The following is a 19,530-nucleotide window of genomic DNA, read 5'->3' as shown; positions in this document are numbered from 1 at the left end:
TTAAAGATGATATCAAATGGCAGGTGTGTGAGTGGGGGCTGGGTGGTGGTGGAAACAATTGAATATTGTGGAGAATTACGCCAGATTATAGGAGGGCACAAAACTTGCAGAATGGGAAAATATTTGAGAGGTGAGTTTCAAAAGAGGTAAATGTGAGAATATACTTTTCTCCAGCCGGCCACTGTCACCAGCAATTGTTCAGCAATGAAAGGGTGGAGGTGGCTGCGCATCGCAGTGGGGAAAAGCACAGCGGAGCACGAGGTGTGGCTATCCGACCTCTGGGACTCCTGCATCATCGGCCTGGACCTGCTGTTCTGCTGGGGGGTTCATGTAGATGTGCGGGGGGCAACACTCTACCTCGGCACTGAAGACGTGGGTCTCCGGTGGGGCAGCTCCAGGCAGGCTCAGTAACGACCACAATGGCCACCCCAGCACAGCTAACTGTACCCCTGTCATGAGCAACAGAGAAGCAGTCATCACCCTGACACAGTGGTGTCAAGAAAACAACCTCTCCCTCAATGTCGCAAAAACAAAGGAGCTGGTTGTGAACTACAGGAGGAATGGAGACAGGGTAGCCCCTATTGACATCAATGGATCTGGGGTTGAGAGGGTAAACAGTTTTAAGTTCCTTGGCATGAGATCACCAAGGATCTCATGTGGTCTGTACATACTGACTGTATGGTTAAAAAAAAGCACAACAGTGCCTCTTTCACTTCAGATAGTTGAAGAAGTTTGGCATGAGTCCCCAGAACCTAAGGCCTTTCTACAGGGGCACAATTGAGAGCATCCTGACTGGCTGCATCACTGCCTGGTATGGGAACCGTACTACCCTCAATCGCAGGACTCTGCAGAGAGTGGTGCGGGCAGCCCAGTGCATCTATAGTTGTGAACTTACCGCTATTCAGAACATTTACAGAGACAGGTGCATAAACAGGGCCCAAAGGATCATTGGGGACCCAAGTCACCCCAACCACAAATTGTTCCAGTTGCTACCATCCGGGAAACGGTACTGCAGCATAAAAGCGAGGACCAACAGGCTCCGGGACAGCTTCTTCCACCAGGCCAACAGACTGATACAATTGTATTTCTATGCTATATTGACAGGCCTGTGTACATACTACTTATTACAAATTACTACAAATTACTCATTACACATAAGATGGAGACTTAGCGTAAAGATTTTTACTGCTCGTGTATATGAAGGATATAAGTAATAAAGTCAATTCAAATGCATTGGCGCAGCACTACAGTGGTGCCCTCCAGTGAGACCATCCGGGTGTTGAGGGAGCTGTGGCAGTGGAGCAGTAAGGGTTTGGATCAGGACCAGAGGCGGTGGCTGATGTACCTCCTGGGCCAGCACCTCGACATCTTCACAGCCAGGGACGAGGACTGCAGACACACCAGCCTGGTCCAACACCACATTAGCACTGGGGACACCCAGCCCCTGCGGCTTCATCGCCTGGCCCTCGCCAAGTGCCAGGCAGCAGAGCAGTGGATCAAAAAGATGGCAGGGGCTGGCATCATCAAGCCCTCCGACCACCCGTGAGCAGCCCCAGAGGTGTTGTTCAGGAAGAAAGACAGGTCATGGTGGTTCTGCGTAGACTACCACCGTCTCAATGCCATGACCCAGCAGGACTCCTACTGCCCCGAATTGATGATGCTTTAGATTGTATCATGAGTTCGACCTGGTTCAGCTCTCTCAATCTCGGCAGTGGCTGCTGGCAGGTCAGACTGGCCCCAGAGGCCCGGCCTGAGACTGTCTTCACCATTGGTCAAGGGCTGTAGCACTTACAGGTAACGCCATTTGGCCTGTGTAATGCCCCGGCCACATTCGAGAGACTGACGGAGAAGGTGCTGACTCACATTCCACGGAGTCGCTGTGTCATCTGTTTGGACGATCTCCTGGTGCATGCTGCCATTTATGATGATGCTCTGCAGAAACTGGAAGAAGTCTTTGTCCCCGTTCGCCGTACAAACCTGCGCCTCAACCCTACAAAATGCTGCCAAGTTTGGGGCATTTAGTGAGTGTGGCAGGAGTGGCGATGTACCCTGAGAAGGTGGCAGCAGTCAGGGAATGGCCCACCCCCCACCCCACGATTCCTGAGGCTGGAATCACACCTACCGCTGGTTCATTAAGGACTTTGCCACCAACGCCCAACCCCTGCACCAGCTTACTGAGAAAGGGAGGCTCTTCGCCTGGACTGACACCTATGTTGCTGCTTTCGACCAGCTCCGAGCTACACTCACCCAGGCGCCGGTGCTGGTGTACGCCCCTTCATTGTTGACACAGAGACCAGCAATGGGGAGCTTGGTACAGTGCTGACACAGGAGGGGCATTGTGGTGTACAGTACTTCAGCTGCACCCTGAGGTAACCTGAGCAGAACTGTTGTTTCACCTGCCAGGTGCTCTTGGCTGTGGTCCAGGCCCTCCACCACAACTGCCCCCTACCTCTTCGGTCGATGGTTCCTGCTTCAACTGACCATGTGTCGCTGGCCTGTCTGTTGAGCTTCCGCGGTGGATGGAGGCTCTCCAGGACTACGTTTTTGAGAGGGCAATGCTGTTGCCCTCTCTCGCCTTCCCTGTGAGGCCACCGACTGTCGCTACTGTCACTGCCTCGATGAGCAGAGCCAGATGAGTGATCCCCTGCTGGCCCGGGGTCAGTACCTGGTGGGGGCCCCAGTGGAACATCCAGGGCTGGACACCCTGGGCCCCCTTCCCCCCACACCGCTATGTTCCTGTGGCCATGGATTACTTCATGAAGTGGCCAGAGGTGTATGAGAAGCTGGACCAGAGCACCACCAGCACAGCTGGGAGACTCATGGAGGGTCTTTCTGCCATTTTGGTGCCCCTGAGGAACTCCACAGTGACCAGCGGTGCTACTTGGAGGTGCAGGTGTTCGCTGAGGTCTGCATGTGCTGGGAATCACCAACACCCCCCCCTCCTCCTGCAAAGTGATGGGCTGGTGGGGCGCTCTAACTGTACCCTGGCTACACAGTTTGCCATCCTCGTCAGCCAGCACCAACACGATTGGGACCACCACCTACCCCTAGTATTGTTCAGGCGGGTGCTGTGCATGCCGGTGGATCTGGTGTTTGCCCCCACCCCCCTCTCGAGCCAGGTTTGGAGTACCTGCTGCACCTCAGGGGTTGCCTATGGACTGTCCGCTATGCAGCTCGGCAAAACCAAAGCACAGCAGGTGGCCGCCAGAAAGTGCTTGTGGTGCCCGCAGCCGGGGGCAGGACTTCTCAGGACGGGGGACCAAGTATGGGTCTAGAGCCCCTCCCAGAAGATCAGGTTAACCCCCAAGCCGGGAAGCCACTCTAAGGGGCTGGCGGAGGAGCTCGACCGCATCTCCAATGTGGTATACCGGGTGCGGTTGCTTGTGTGTCAGACGGCAGTCGAGCAGCTCCGGGATTGGCTGGCCCTTGGCCACCACCGACCTGGTGAGCCTGAGGAAGGAAGTGACACTCTGGGTGCCCAGCCTCTTGCCTCAGCAAACCGTGCATTCCCTTGGGGGTGGGGTTGGATCCTCCCAGGACCCCAGGCGGCAGCGTCGACAACCTCCGGGACTCTTGGTGTTTGGTGTGGACCCTGGCGTGGTCAGGGATGGCTGACCCCTCAGGTGTGGGCAGTGTGGCATCCGGGAGGGGGGTGGGCATGATCGACAGCTTGCCCCAGCATTACATTACTGGCGGCCAGCACTACTTATTGTCCCTGTTTCAAAATGTGTTTGTGGGATTATGGTGGAGTGTTCAAGTTCATTTATTGTTATATTTTAGCTTGGGTTACACAGTTACTTGCTTGTGTGTTTGTGGGCCATCCTGACTGTAACCAGGGTGTGTGATCACCTCCCCCGTCTGTATGAGACTGAGCGTTTCTCCCCCGAGGTCATAGTGCCCGGTCTGTTTCTGTGCTTGTCGCAATAAAAATGGTAATTGAGTTAAAGGAGCTTTTCTCATCTGTCATCATGCACCAAATGCTCGCCACAATATTTAAAACACTGCAGAGATGTTATTTCTGTAATCATTGCTAAGATCTAAATGTCAGATTTCTAAGCACCTACATAAACTTTCTGGGTTAGAACCAGTAGCTAAAATAAAAACAAGAGGGAAAAACATCAGTGGCCCATTTGTTTGGGCAATGGAGCATCATGAACCACACTGAATTAAACATATGTATACCTTGATGATTTACATAGAAATAAAAGATGACAGGCAGAGAGTACAATGCCACACACTTGCATGTCTCGAAGCAAGTTATAGAGTTATATTTTTCTACTTGTCATGTTGCTGTAAAGCGCTGAAAGTCATCTAGTTTAAGTATGTGTCAAGAGTAGAATGACTAGTAACCATTTTGAACAGTCATAACTTCTTGACTGTGTTGTAGACTGTCTTGCTTATTTCTGTTTATGTACAGAAATCAAATTTAACTTGCGTGCAAATACTGTGCAAAAGTCATGACATGTAAAAAGAAATCTGTAAAGCGAAGATGCTTTCTAAATAATGAAATGTAAAATTTCTAAATATCAAAAAAGTCATCGTAAAGAGTAGTAAACATTAAAAATGTAATTAAATCAATATTTTGTGCCTTTAAAGCTGCATCATTTCTCTTAGGTACACTGCTATGCAGTTTTATATGAAAATTGGCTGGTAGGTTGTTCCAAGAATCTCGGAGAACTTGCCACAGTTCTTCTGCAGACTTTGGCTGTCTCACTTGCTTCTGTCTGTCTAGGTAATCCCAGACAGCCTCAATGAATTTGAGATCAGGGCTCTTTGGAGGTCATACCATCTGAAACCATATACAAAATCTAGGCTGTCAAAGACGTTTGCACAGCACTGTAAAATGTTTGAAAGTGGCATTAGTTATGCATTCCCCAGTAAGTAAATAATGGGATCAGAGTTCATTGACTGACCAGAGTTGATATCAATTAATGAAAAAGGAAGAAGTTCTTAAGGACCTCTGCTGAGAAATTCTATCATTGATGTAAGTGGTTTTAAATGTCTTAAAAGTTCCTTTCGCCACATTGTGCTGAAGTGTGAAGCGTCCATACTTAAGCCAAATGGAATTCAGCTTACTGAAAGCACAAGAAGTTACATTTGAGCTTGCACATAAAACAGCCACATCAGTAGATATTCCTATAAAGAATGTAAGCCATTGCATATAAGGAATGTGAGCATCTGACAACTCCAAGGAAGGAGGATGCCATTTGATCATAGCAGATTTACTTTTCCCTCTCCCACTTTCTCCCTGTAACCTTTGACACCCTTACAAATGACCAATAAATAAGGGTGAACTCATACAGCCAGTGACTACTCAGTTACGTGCAGAGATCTGTATATCAGGAAGTTCAGAGTACAAAGCGTGTTGAATCTGAGACCATAGACTGGGGAAACACTGAAATCCTCAGGCCAGCTGTGCTGCTGGTTTCTCATAATGGTCAAAAACTGAGGCAGCTAATCATGATCGCTAACTACACAAATGGACCACTTATATTCCAGATTGGTTGATTCATATAATTATAGGTAGATTGGAAGTATATATTTAGTATGAGCTTTGGGTAACCATGACTACTGGCCTAGCATCAAGGATAAAACCGGACCCAACATTGAGCACATTAACAAGGAGTGGCGTTGCAGGAAAGCAGTATGCATTATCAAGGACCCCCACCATACAGGCAAAGCACTCTTCTCACTGCTTCCATCAGGACCCCACGCGACCTATAATTACCACTCAACCGTCAGGCTCTTGAACCTGACAGATGCAGCAACTTCACCCAACTACACTCACCCCAATACTGACCTGCTCCCACAACCGATGGCCTCACTTCCAAGATCTCTTCATCTCATATATTCAAGATTTATTGCTTATTTATTTATTATTATTTTGTTTTTTAAATTTCTTTTTGTACATGCACAGTTTGTTGTCTTTTGCACATTGGATTTTGTCCATCTTGTTGTGTGTGTTTTTTCATTGATTCCATTGTGTTTCTTTTTATTTACTGTGAAGGCTTTCCTGGTATGCATTAAGTGGTCATTGCTCCTTAACTGTTTTGGGCTACTGAGCTTCCTTCATCGGTGGTGAGCTATTCTCAGCATTATTGGGATGAATAAATGCAGGTTTGCTACCTGGCTTGGAACGCACTGAAGAAGGAACTTTGGTTTTTGAACTTTTGGTTTTTGACCGTGGCTCAGAATAGACCCAATTGCAAATTTTTCATAGAGTTCCTTGCTATAACTTGGAACTATCTGGAGTTCAATAGCAGGAAATGCAATGCATTTTGGTAAACCTCTTGTGCTTGAACAAAGGTCTTGTCTGTTAAATCAGAGTCATTGATTTTGATGATACATTCATTCTCCTGGAGCAGGTTCTCTTTTCTTGAATGGCTGTTCTCTTCAATACCACGAATACTCAGGCCAAGGAATCTTCCACTCAGCGTAGAGTTAAAGGGCACCACATGGATTCCCAGAGGGTCGCTGTCTCCAGAAAATTCTATCTTCTTTGTCAACTCACTTAGAGTGCTTTCTGAATGCTTGTCTGGTGGTCCTGGAAACTCTGTTCTTACATCGTCTGGGGATGGCCCATTTGCTACTGTTACGATTGGCTTCACATGCAGGTTCCTGTTAGCGGGATCATCAGGCTGAGATGCACCTTGCTGTAACTGGGCAGGTGGTACAAGAGCTGGGTCACTGCTTCGACGTACTAGAAGTGGCGTGCTGGCTTTCCGTGCCGAAAGGGTAACTTCAATTTCTCCTGGAATAGGCTGAAAAGTCGCAAGCTGTACTGCGAGCTCACTCTCAAATGTGTCCGGACTATGTCTGTCACTCAGATTGCCATCGGCGACTTCATCCTCTTGTTCTTCATATACTGCAACAAGCGTTTTATCTGCCTTCAAAACTGGAACAATGGGAGCCGCCCACCTTGAAAACTGGACAGGCTCAATGATGTAAACGTTACAATGATGTAAACGTTCCTGCTCCACCTCGACTTTGCCTTTCATGGCATAGGGCACCGACCTGGGCTTAAAAAAACATGGTGTGTCCTCAGGGTCGACATGGAGTTTCACTGTCACACCCTTCAGCGTTCCCAGCTCATCCCTGAAAAAGTCACTATACCGCTGCAGAATGTCCTCCATCGTGTGTGCATACCTAATTTCATGCCAGTAGAGCCGGATTTTGCAAAGCCAATCGTGGCTCAAAAGACTGGACCCACTGCCCGTAGCTATCACCAGCCTGACTTCAGCCTTCTGACTCCCAGCTGAAATATCCACATATAACTGTATGGGCTGCCCTGAGTTCGAGCTTTGATGGTCTGATGGGAGGCAAGTTAGACCCCCATGTCCTCCTGCAGGTCTCCTCACTAATGACCGATGCAGTAGCCCCTGAATCAATATCAAACTTAATGTCCTTTCCACTGACAGTAACTGTGGCATAATATGGTTCAGGTGGTCCCTCATCCATTTCCACTCCAAACATGTTGTAGGGACACGCTGCCTCCTCGTCTGCTTCTTCTCGGTGGTGTGTGGCTGCCTGAGTCTGTTGAGCTTTCCCCTGCCCAGGCTTAACCTTACCCCTTATGCTCCTGCACTTTTTAGCTAAATGTCCCTTCTTGCTACAAGCATGGCAGACAGTATCTTTGAATTTGCAATCATTTGCATAGTGCGTCCCTCCACACCAAAAACATTCCACCCACTTTGCCTGTTTACCAGTCTCCCTCCTGACTTGGAGCACTGCCGCCGACTGTGACCCCCCATATCCTTTCTGTATATCCTTGGCATTATTAGCAGCCAACTCCATGCCTTGAGCAATCTCTAGGGCTGTCTTGAAAGTCAACGGTGGGGTTTCCCCCAACAAGTGGCGTTGTACGGCATCATTATTAATGCCGCATACTGATCTATCACGGAGCATGTCATCCAACACGGCTCTGAAATCACGATGCTCCGACAGCTGCTGAAGCTCGGCCACAAAATTGGCCACAGACTGACCTGGCTTCCTGAAATGGCTGTGAAACGTGAACCGTTGGAATATCACTGAAAGTTTCGGATTGTGGTGGTTCCCCATGAGCTTGACCAGTTCATCATATGGAATTCCTCCCGGTTTCCGCGGTGTGGCTAAGTTCCTTATCAACTGGTCTTTGCCCCACAACACTCAGGAGAATAGAGCGCTTCTTAGACTCCTCAGTAATTCCATTAGCACAGAAAAAGTGTCCCAACCTTTCCTCCTACTCCGGCCACTCCTCGGTTCACTCCTCAAATTCACTGATAGACCCGAACGTAGCCATCTGAACGCGAGGCTCCTCATCCGCTCACAGCTCCTGTTTGAAACATGCCGACACATCCACAAAACCAGTTCACCTCGTTGCCAAAAATATGTGGTAACTTCTTCTTTACAAAAGGACCACTTGACAATTTTATGGCCAAAAGAACATCTTTATCTGGGACGGCAAATGATATTTACAACACAGAGGCTTCCAGGTACCTCATGCGGCATGGGTGGTGGAACCATATAAAATGCATACCGGAAATTTAAAAAACCCCGCTGACCCTGGAACCAACAGCTTCCCAATTAGTATTAACTTACTTTTAATAATACTCACATTACAACAAATACAAAGAACACTTTGTGGGAGCAACTTAATGATGGGACGAGTGAAGTTAACCCTTCTGGTTCAAGAGCCTGTTGGCTGAGGGGTAATATCTGTTTCTGAACTTGGTAGTGTGCGTCCTGAGGCTCTCGTGTCTTCTTCCTGATGGCAGCAGCGAGAAGAGAGCATGGTTTGGATGGTGGGGGTTTTTGATGATGGTTGCTGCTTTCCTGTGATAACGCTTCATGTAGATACGCTCAATCGTGATGAGGCCTTTACCCATGATGCACTGGGCCTTATCCAATGACCACAGGACTGACTTTGACGGCACAAAACTACTGTGCTGCACCAATGGCTCTTGGAACCGCCTGGTGAAAGAAGCCATTGAAATAAGGCTAAAGAATAAGAATTTTAACAAAGATGAAGAGCTGAAATATGATTTTGAACAAGATGGAACAGTGGACAACAAGGTGCTTGAGGACTAACCAATCAGGAGGGACGGATGACGGGAGTTGAGTATATATACCAGCGGACTAGACAGGACTAGGCATCATCCCCGAAGAAGATGGCGGAGTTTGTCAATGAAATGTCAGCTAAAATCGACACTTGTACCTGTCTGGAAGCCAGAGAACAGTTTATGCGTGGGTCAAGTCAAGTCAAGTCAAGTCAACTTTTATTGTCATTTCGACCATAATTGCTGGTACAGTACATAGTAAAAATGAGACAATGTTTTTCAGGACCATGGTGTTACATGACACACTACAAAAAACTAGACTGAACTACGTAATAAAAAAAAACACAGAGAAAGCTACATTAGACTACAGACCTACACTGGACTGCATAAAGTGCACAAAAACATTGCAGGCATTATAATAAATAATAAACAGGACAGTAGGGCAAAGTGTCAGTCCAAGCTTCGGGTATTGAGGAGTCTGATAGCTTGGGGGAAGAAACTGTTACATAGTTTGGTTGTAAGAGCCCGAATGCTTCGGAGCCTTTTCCCAGACGGCAGGAGGGAGAAGAGATTGTATGAGGGGTGCATGGGGTCCTTTATAATGCTGTTTCCTTTGCGGATGCAGCGTGTAGTGTAAATGTCCGTGATGGCAGGAAGAGAGACCCCGACGATCTTCTCAGCTGACCTCACTATCTGCTGCAGGGTCTTGCGATCCGAGATGGTGCAATTTCCAAACCAGGCAGTGATGCAGCTGCTCAGGATGCTCTCAATACAACCCCTGTAGAATGTGATGAGGATGGGGGATGGGAGATGGACTTTCCTCAGCCTTTGCAAAATGTAGAGACGCTGCTGGGCTTTCTTTGCTATGGAGCTGGTGTTGAGGGACCAGGTGAGATTCTCCGTCAGGTGAACACCAAGAAATTTGGTGCTGTTTACGATCTCTACCGAGGAGCCGTCGATGTTCAGCGGGGAGTGGCCCTCCTGAAGTCAACAACCATCTCTTTTGTTTTGTTCACATTAAGAGACAGGTTGTTGGCTCTGCACCAGTCTGTTAGCCGCTGCACCTCCTCTCTGTAAGCTGACTTGTCGTTCTTGCTGATGAGACCCACCACGGTCGTGTCATCGGCGAACTTGATGATATGGTTCACATCGCGTCAACACCACCCTGCGGCCTTTGCGATGCTTTGTTCTAATTAAACAGTGGGATTCCCCTGGTCCGCACCAGTTCTAAGTCAGCTGCTAGGCGTCGGCCGAGGCCACCCGCCAGCACGAGTCATATTGATTCGAGGGCATTGATGATGAATACACATCAGAACTGAGTCCTCTTTGTCACAGGAGAGTTGGCACAGAGTTAGGATGTGACACTTGCAAATCATCCAAAGATGGGCATTACATCAACAACATCTGGCAATTCACCAATATCAACCCAAGTGGCATCAGGGTAATTACAAGGATCAAGTAGTAATCAAACTTAAATTTGTAACTGTCAAAATGTTCCTCTCGGTTCAGACTTCTTTTTTTCTTTCAAAGTTGGAAGCTTTATGTAAACAAGTGCAACATCACTATATGAGGTAATTGATTATGTGTGAATTGTACAATAGAGCAATACAGCACAGATACAGACCCTTCAGCCCAACTAGTCCATGCCAATGACGGTGCCCAATCAGCTAGTCCCAATTTCCTGCAGTCCAACCATACCCCTCTAAGACCTGCCCCCCCCAATGTACCTGTCCAAGTGCTTCAGAAACAAAAACTGTTTTATTATCCCCAGCATATGTCGTGAAATTTGTTGTTTTGTGGCAATACGTAATAATCAAAACTATAAATTACAATAAATATATATATTATAAGAAGTAAATATATATAAATTAAATTAGTAGAGCAAGAGAGGAAAAAAATCTTGAGGTAGTGTTCATGGGTTCATTGTCCATTCAGAAATCAGATGGCGAAGGGGAATAAATGCTTCTTAAACAATACCTTTGTGCCTGCTTCAACCACCTCCTCTGGCAGCTTCTCCCTTTACTCACTACCCTCTGTGTGAAAAGGTTGTCCCTCATGTACAAGTAGGATGATGCGCAAGTTCTAAGGAATTCCAAGCTGTTTCCTGCAAGTTTTCCTCCTGTGGGGCACTCCTCCACGTGCACAATGTCAGATAAAACAGGCACACCTTTTTGCAGTCTCCATCGTTCTCACACATATGCTTATCAAGCTGCCACATCCTACACTGGAAACCCGCCTGCATGTCTGCCTTACAGAAGTGAATTCTGGGAACACAGAAATTTTCATTGTTAATATCGATAGATTTTTATCAGATACCGATGCAGGAAAATACTAGATAAATTTATAACGATAAAGTACCGATGGGTCATAATTTAACTGAATTGGTTTAATCCTATTCCTCTAAATAAACTTCTATCTTCAAACTGTTTAAAAATATTGGCTCCAACTGATGGCAGTATACCCCACTTTTTTCTGAATAGTAACCAAATTCCTTTAACCATTCTGATACTTCTATGAGTCCTATCAGAATCATACAAACGGATACACATTATCAACTCCTTTGTACCAGGACATGTTGTCCTTCCCATTCTCAAAGTACAGAGAATTGAACATTTGCTATAATAACTAATTTATTGATCACAAAGTTCTTGAAAGTGGATATTAAAGCGATGTTTGCTTCACCCTGAGAAATTTTCATCTAATTGATAAGAACATAAGAAATTCAGATTGAGAAAACACTCCTCAGTCCACTTAATATTTCCCAATCACACAATCCTTTAGATTTCTTCCCAATTTTCCTACAATTTCTTTCTGCCTTGTCTCCCAACTATTCACCAGCTGAAATAGTTATAGTTGATGAATTGTCCTCAGGAATAAGCCAGGTCTAAGAGACTCAAACCATTGTCGCAGGTGCAAGTCTTCAGATAAACAGCAATGCAGCCCAGCACCCGATCGATCAGCTGTATGGTTGTTTAAGTTACAAAGCTAAGGCACAATATGGCTGTGAAGACAGCTACGCTGGACCTCATCATGCCACTTTGTCATGGGAATATGGAAGCAGGAATGTGCCATTTGGATTCTTCTGCCTATGAATTTCAACTCCACTCCACCTCCTACTGATTCCATTCCACATCTTGTAGCTTCCATTAAACCACATGATCCTTCTTCAAGGAACTCTTCTATTTTAATTTAAATTTAATGAGAAGAAATCTGGAGTGGCACATATTTCATGAGAAAAAAAATTAAGGAAGACAGTATGAACCAGAAGGTACAATGTTAAACTGGATAGGTTAACACATATTTCCACATTATCATATCATCTACCATTCCATTTTCACAAACCACTTCCCTTTAATTCTCTCTTTTGCACCTCAGTGCACCCTCTGCAATTTCCCTATCTGTTGCCCAATATTTCCTTATCGCCTTTAAGACTGAACATTTTATATTGTTTTTCTTTGGTTTCTTATCCCCAGGACATGACAGGCTATCCCCTCGGACCTTGCAGGAGACTAGTGTTGAAATTGCAGGGGCCCTGGCAGATATATTTAAAATGTCTGTATCTACGGGTGAGTTGCCAGAGGATTGGAGGATAGCTCATGTTGGTCCATTGTTTTAAAAAGGCTCTAGAAGTAATCCGGGAAATTATAGACTGGTAAAATTTGATGTCGGTAGTAGGTAAATTATTGGAAGGAGTACTAAGAGATAGGATCTACAAATATTTGGATAGACAGGGACTTATTAGGGAGAGTCAGCATGGCTTTGTGCATGGTAGGTCATGTTTAACAAATCTATTAGAGTTTTTGGAGGAAGTTACCAGGAAAGTGGATGTAGGGAAGGCAGTGGATGTTGTCTACATGGACTTTAGTAAGGCCTTTGACAATGTCCCGCATGGGAGGTTAGTTAGGAAGATTCAGTCACTAGGTATACACGGTGAGGTAGTAAATTGGATTAGACACTGGCTCAATGGGAGAAGTCAGAGAGTGGTAGTGGAGGATTGCTACTCTGAGTGGAGACCTGTGACTAGTGGTGTGCCACAGGGACCAGTGCTGGGTCCATTGTTATTTGTCATCTATATCAATGATCTGGATTATAGTGTGGTAAATTGGATCAGCAGATTTGCTGATGTTACAAAGATTGGAGGTGTAGTGGACAGTGAGGAAGGTTTTCAAAGCTTGCAGAGGGATTTGGACCAGCTGGAAAAATGGGCTGAAAAATGGCAGATGGATTTTAATGCAGGCAAGTGTGAGGTATTGCACTTTAGAAAGAAAAACCAAGGTAGAACATACAAGGTAAATGGTAGGGCACTGAGGAGTGCAGTAGAACAGAGGGATCTGGGAATACAGATACAAAATTCCCTAAAAGTGCCGTCATTGGTAGATAGGGTCATAAAGAGAGCTTTTGGCACATTGGCCTTTATAAATCAAAGTATTGAGTATAAGAGTTGTAATGTTATGGTGAGGTTGTATAAGGCATTGGTGAGGCCCAATTTGGAGTATCGTGTGCAGTTTTGGCCACCTAATTACAGGAAGTATATTAATAAGGTTGAAAGAGTGCAGAGAAGGTTTACAAGGATGTTGCCGGGACTTGAGAAACTGAGTTACAGAGAAAGGTTGAATAGGTTAGGACTTTATTCCCTGGAGCATAGAAGAGCGAGGGGTGATTTGATAGAGGTGTATAAAATTATGATGGGTATAGATAGAGTGAATGCAAGCAGGCTTTTTCCACTGAGGCTAGGGGAGAAAAAACCCAGAGGACATGGGTTAAGGGTGAAGGGGGAAAAGTTTAAAGGGAACATTAAGAGGGGCTTCTTCACACACAAAGTGGTGGGAATGTGGAATGAGCTGCTAGATGAAGTAGTAAATGTGGGCTCACTTTTAACATTTAAGAAAAACTTGGACAGGTATACGGATGAGAGGTGTATGGAGGGATATGGTCCAGATGCAGGTCAATGGGACTAGGCAGAAAAATGGTTCGGCACAGCCAAGAAGGGCCAAAAGGCCTGTTTCTGTGCTGTAATGTTATATGGCTCTATGGTTCTATGAGGAATGTGGCAAGTTATTCTGTCAGAGATTTTCCTAAATTAGACATTTTTAAAATGTATCTACCTTCTAAAGTATTACCTTCCAGAGATTTAAACTCGTGAATCTGCAATGACTTTTCTGTGATGTTCTTTGTAAGTTTATTGGGAATACAATTTGAGATACAAATGTAAGGGAATGAAGATCTTGCCAAGTTTCTTTGGATAAGTATAAAGAGCTCTGAACTTAGCTCTATTGAATGAATGAAATTCCTTCTGCTCTACCCCCCGCAATATTCATTGAGATATATGATCATTCATTATCTCAAACTCTTCCCAATTGATCCTACCAAATGGTACTTCAAAATAAAAAAAAATACCACAAATGATTGAAAGCTGAGATAAAAACCAAGTGTGCTGGAAACTCTTGGCTGAAAGTGCAGCATTGTGCAAAGGTAAAAAGAATTAAAGAATTTATTTTTTTACCAGAATGATTAACTCTCTTTCTCCTTCCTGAGATGATGTCAAAGCTGTACTTCAACTCCATTTCACAGCAGGGAATTCCAGATTTCACTACCCTTCTCAAGTGGTATCCGCTTCCTTATTCATATTCCAAATGCCCCAGTTCCAGTTTGAAAATTGTGGCCACTTGTTCTGGATTCCACAGCAGGCAATGTGGTGTCTACTCCAACAAGTACCTTTATCTATTTAAACATTTCTATTGGATCATTCCTACATTTTCTGAACTCAAAGAAGTGCAAAACATTTTTCTGCAATCTCTGTTTATAATTTGGCCCTTTGAGTTCCTTAATGATGTTGGTGAGATTTGCTATGCTCCTTTCGAAGGTGTGTGTGTGTGTGTGTGTGTGTGTGTGTGTGTGTGTGTGTGTGTGTGTGTGTGTGTGTGTGTGTGTGTGTGTGTGTGTGTGTGTGTGTGTGTGTGTGTGTGTGTGTGTGTGTGTGTGTGTGTGTGTGTGTGTGTCTGAGTTTACTGGCTGACTCCCCTTAGAACACAGAACATAGACTATAGAACAGTAAAGCAGGAAAAGACCCTTCAGCCCATGATGATGTGCTGAAACTAATTAGGCTAATGACACCTTATCCCTTCTGGCCTGTAAATGGCCTATGTACCTCTATTCTCTGCATATTCATACATCAACAGTACCTAAGACCTACTCAAAGACCTCTATCATATCTAGCTCCACCACCACCTCTGGCAATACATTCCAGGCACTCTTGTGTAAAAAAAATACTTGCCTCACACATACCTTTTAACTTTCCCCTCTCACATGAGAGTGTAAGCCCTCTAGTATTAGACATTTGGGCCCTGGGAGAAAGATACTAGCTCTCTATGCCTGTCATCATTTTACAAACTTCTGTGAGCTCTCTCCTCAACCTCCACAGCTCCAACGAAAAAAACCGTAGCTTATCCAACTTCTCCTTACAGAACATGCCTTCCAAGCCAAGCAGTATCCCGGTAAACCTCTCCTGCACTCCTCTTAGCCTTGATATCCTTCCACTCGGGTGACCAGAGCTGAAGGCAATACTCTAGATGCGGCCTAACCACAGTTTTAACAAAGCTGCAACACAACTTCCTGGTTCTAGAACACAGTGACTCAATAAGTAAAAGCAAATATGCCATACAATTTCTTTACCACTCTATTGACGTATGACCCGTTTCAGTGAGCTATGGAATTGGATTCCAATATTTCCATGTACATCAACACTGTTAATGATCCTACCATTTCCTGTGTACTTTCTCTTTACATTTCATCTTCCAAAGTGCAACACTTCACACTTGCCCAGATTAAATTACAGCTGCCCATATCTACAACTGATTATATCCCACTGTATCTGTTGGCAACCTTCTACGCTATCCACAAGGCCACCAATTGTAATGCCATCTTCAAACTTAATAACCCATCCATCCACATGTTCAACTGTATTACAAACGACTGAGGTCTCAGAATGGATCTCTGTGGGACAAAGCCAGGCTTGTCTCAGTACTAGCGGCCAATCAAGTTCCCAAATGGATTTGACATCACGTGGACCTCACCGTCAGGCTCAGAAGCTGTCAGAACCGTTAAGTTCAAGTTCAAGTTCAAATTTATTGCAATGATTGGCATACGTAAGCAAGATACAAACTCTATGGAAATTAACTTCTTGCAGCAACAGCACAGTATATCACAAGGTGAGGACAAACGTAATATAAACTTAAATTAGCATAGATTATTTATAACTTACACTTGTGCAAAATAAACAGCAAAATAATGTGACAAGAGTGCAAGATTGAGAGAGAGAGAGAGAGAGAGAGAGAGAGAGAGAAAAAGACTATAGTCTAAGGTTTTCCAGGTCACTTCAAAAACCTGATGACAGTTTGAATCCACCATTCTCTCTAGTTTCCTGTGCATCTATGTACTGGAGTTTTGATACTAGGCCAGTTTTCCCAGTCTGACAGCTATCAAGATTCATGGCTTGAAACGTGTTGGATCTCACAGCCAAAACAGCTAGACGTTCAATTTAATGGCTTTTGGTTAAGGAGGTTTGAAAAATTGGAGCCATGGACCTGGCTGTTTTTGATTATTATAGGGGACCGAAACAACTAGACAGCTAAAGCCTTGTTTATGTATCGTGTTGCACAGCAAGCAGGAAAGAGTTTAAAGTCCGTATTTGTAATGGCACAATAAATTTTTTGAATTTACTGAAGGGAATTCCAAATGGTGATGTACTTTCAAAACAACCTTCAGAATTGAAAGTAGTTTTACTCAGATAAACCCCTTTGTTCCAAATACAAGCAGCACATTTATAATTTTAAAAGCAATAAAGCCAAATCTGTCTCACTGCAGTGGAACAGGTTTTTCTCTTTCTCATCAGCCCTCTATTTTTTCCTGTTTGTTAACCCACAGTATCTGACAAAATGAATTTTATATAAAATGCTACATGCAAGCAGCAAAATAAGACAATAATTTCAACAACTAGGTTCTGAATCAGGTTTTAAAGGTGAATAAACAATACACTAAAGTGAAAGGGTAGATTATACATTGTTGATTCAGTCTCCTGTTGGACTTTGTGTATTGTAATGAGCCATCCTGGGCTGTGTGGGGAGCCAGAGAGTACTGGGTGCCAAGGTTTGTATAGCACCTTAATTGGTTAATTGTTGTTTTATTAGGATCATTAATTGTTTAATCTTGTTAAGTTTATTTTGATAGGCTTGGAGATCCCAGGTCACCTGTTCTATTTAGGTGGATGTTCCTTGGCACTTATTGTAGTGTGTAGTTTGGAGAATGTTTTGTCACTTGGCCGAGCTACCTAAGCTCTGTTTGCCATCTCCAGATAGCAGACTGGCTAACTTCTGCACTTGGGTTCCATCATTACCAGAGCACACTGTGACAGTTTGTGTCCCCTCCATCTGTAAATAATAGTTTCTGATGGAAAATATTGTCATGTGGCTGTTTGAATTTAATGTAGTTGCATGCTACAAGCAGTAAAAGTTTAACAATATCCTGTTTATTTGTTGTCAAAATGAGATCACCAGAGAAAACAAGAGAAAATGTCAATGAATGATGCTGAAAACCTGAAATTAAAAGGTGAAAACAGAAAATGCTGGAAATGATCAGCATCTGTAGAAAGAGAAGAAAGAATTATTGCTTCATGGCTTTGCAATAAAGAGTCTTTGAGCTAAAATGTTAACTCTGTTATCCTTTCCGCAGATGCTTTCTGACCTGCTGGGTGACTTCAGTATTTTCTGTTTATATTTAAGAGAAAAAGTAACAGCTTCTTGCAGCAAAATGTACACGGTCCATGTTGTAAAGGTTCTGATGTAAAGTATTTCATTCTGGTAGAAGCTGCAATTCAGTAGAGCACCATCACCAATAAGGTTAAACAAAATCTATTCCCAAGGTTAATTCAGCAACATGTATCTTTGAGGTGTTGGCACCCTTTAGAAAGCAACATTCTGGTCCGTCTTCCTTGTGATTTCATCTCAATGGCTGGTCCCGGACTGATCATCCGATCTGCTAATACCCATGAATTTAAAGCGCCCGATCATATCCCCGTGGATTCACCATTGTGGACCCACCTTCCCCTTCCTGAACTCAATAATCAGCTCTTTATTCTTACTGATACTGTTGTGGCACCTTTCAATCAGCGTGTCTGATCACGCTGTCCAGCGTGGTGACGGAGGGAAATATGACAGGGGCGTTCAAGAGATTTAGGCACATGAATGGGCAGGAAGTAGAAGGATCGGACATTGTGTAGAGAGAAAGGATTAGTATAATTGGGCATTTGAATACTAATTTAATTAGCTTGAGGGGCCTGTTCCTGTGCTGTACTTTTCTAGCTGGTAGGGAAGGTGGTGCCCGCGATGGAGCTGGCTTGAGTCTATAACCCAATGCAGCCTCTTGCAAAATCCTGCACAGCATAGCAGGTGGATTAGCAATCTGTCAGAATGTTCTCCACCGTACATCGATGTAAATCTGAAAGTATCTCTGGTGACGTATCACAGAGGGTAACGATATCATACTCCTGTGTGATCTCATTTCTCACCCTCCCGATCCCGCTCTTTCCCTTGGTTGAATGCCTGGAGAAGAGAGCGAAAATGCCCAGTAGTAGCAGTGCTGTCCCAAGCGAGACCAGCGAAGGCGCTGCTCTCCCAGTGTGTGAGGGAGGGAGGAGAGACTTCGCAGTCTCCTCCTTTCTTTCTCATTATTCGCTGGTTCGGTTTTCTTTCAAAGCCGCAGAGCTTTCTTCAATCTTCCCCCACATTCAGCCCAGAGTCGCCATCTTCTCCGTTCCCTGTAATGATTTAATGCTGAGCAGAGCCGGAGAGGGAAGACACATCGCGAGCAGCGCGGAGTGGCCGAGCTGACAGAGCAGGAGAAGGTGAGTGAGCCTCGCTTATATTTAATTGCCACCCACAGCTTTTTTTTCCTCTCCCCTCTGTTGCTCAAGCCGAGTGAGTGGTGTGGTCTGCATTCATTCACTTCCAAAACCCACGGTTTCTCACAGAGAGGGCTTGACATTGGCAGCGATGAGATGTACTATTTCTCAGAGTGAATGATTTGATATGTTTCAGAATAGCCATTACCAAGAACCGGCATTGCTTATCGTCCCTATTTGCATGCCGCCGGTGTAGATTTTGACAGTGAAAATCTGTCTCTCTCCAGATTTACATCATTCATATTTATCGAATTGTGCTTCTGAGTTTAAGGGCAGAATAAGGCTTTGTATTCAATCCGAAATATTGTTTCCTATACTTAGGTGGCATTCCTGATTGCATCCCCATGGGTGGTGTTGGAAGCTCGTGAATAAGTATGAGAAAGATCTGTGTAGCAGATGAAAGAAGATTTCTCACTGACATCCTCTGGAGACGGGTGGGGGGGGGGGGGGGGGTGTTCTCTGATGATCGCCAGCTTCATTGCATCCCTGGGTTGCAGGATGTGAGATATGCCACAGATTTGCGGCGCTCAGATCCTGAGC

General features: G+C 44.8%; 1 protein-coding gene across 2 annotated transcripts in view; it reads left to right on the top strand.

Moving 5' to 3' along the window:
• The first annotated feature begins 18,734 nt into the window (after positions 1 to 18,734).
• The window catches only part of cdc42se2 (CDC42 small effector 2), a 191,311-nt gene continuing 190,515 nt past the window's right edge, over positions 18,735 to 19,530 (top strand). For both annotated transcript variants that reach the window (XM_073071950.1, XM_073071952.1), the window contains exon 1: positions 18,735 to 18,933. The gene's annotated coding sequence lies outside the window, so the exon portion shown is untranslated. The remainder of the gene's footprint in view (positions 18,934 to 19,530) is intronic.

Source organism: Hemitrygon akajei, chromosome 2 (assembly GCF_048418815.1).
Source record: "Hemitrygon akajei chromosome 2, sHemAka1.3, whole genome shotgun sequence".
In the NCBI taxonomy this organism is placed as follows: domain Eukaryota; kingdom Metazoa; phylum Chordata; class Chondrichthyes; order Myliobatiformes; family Dasyatidae; genus Hemitrygon; species Hemitrygon akajei.
Note: the sequence above shows the minus strand (reverse complement) of the source record. Positions and strands in the feature narration are given on the sequence as shown.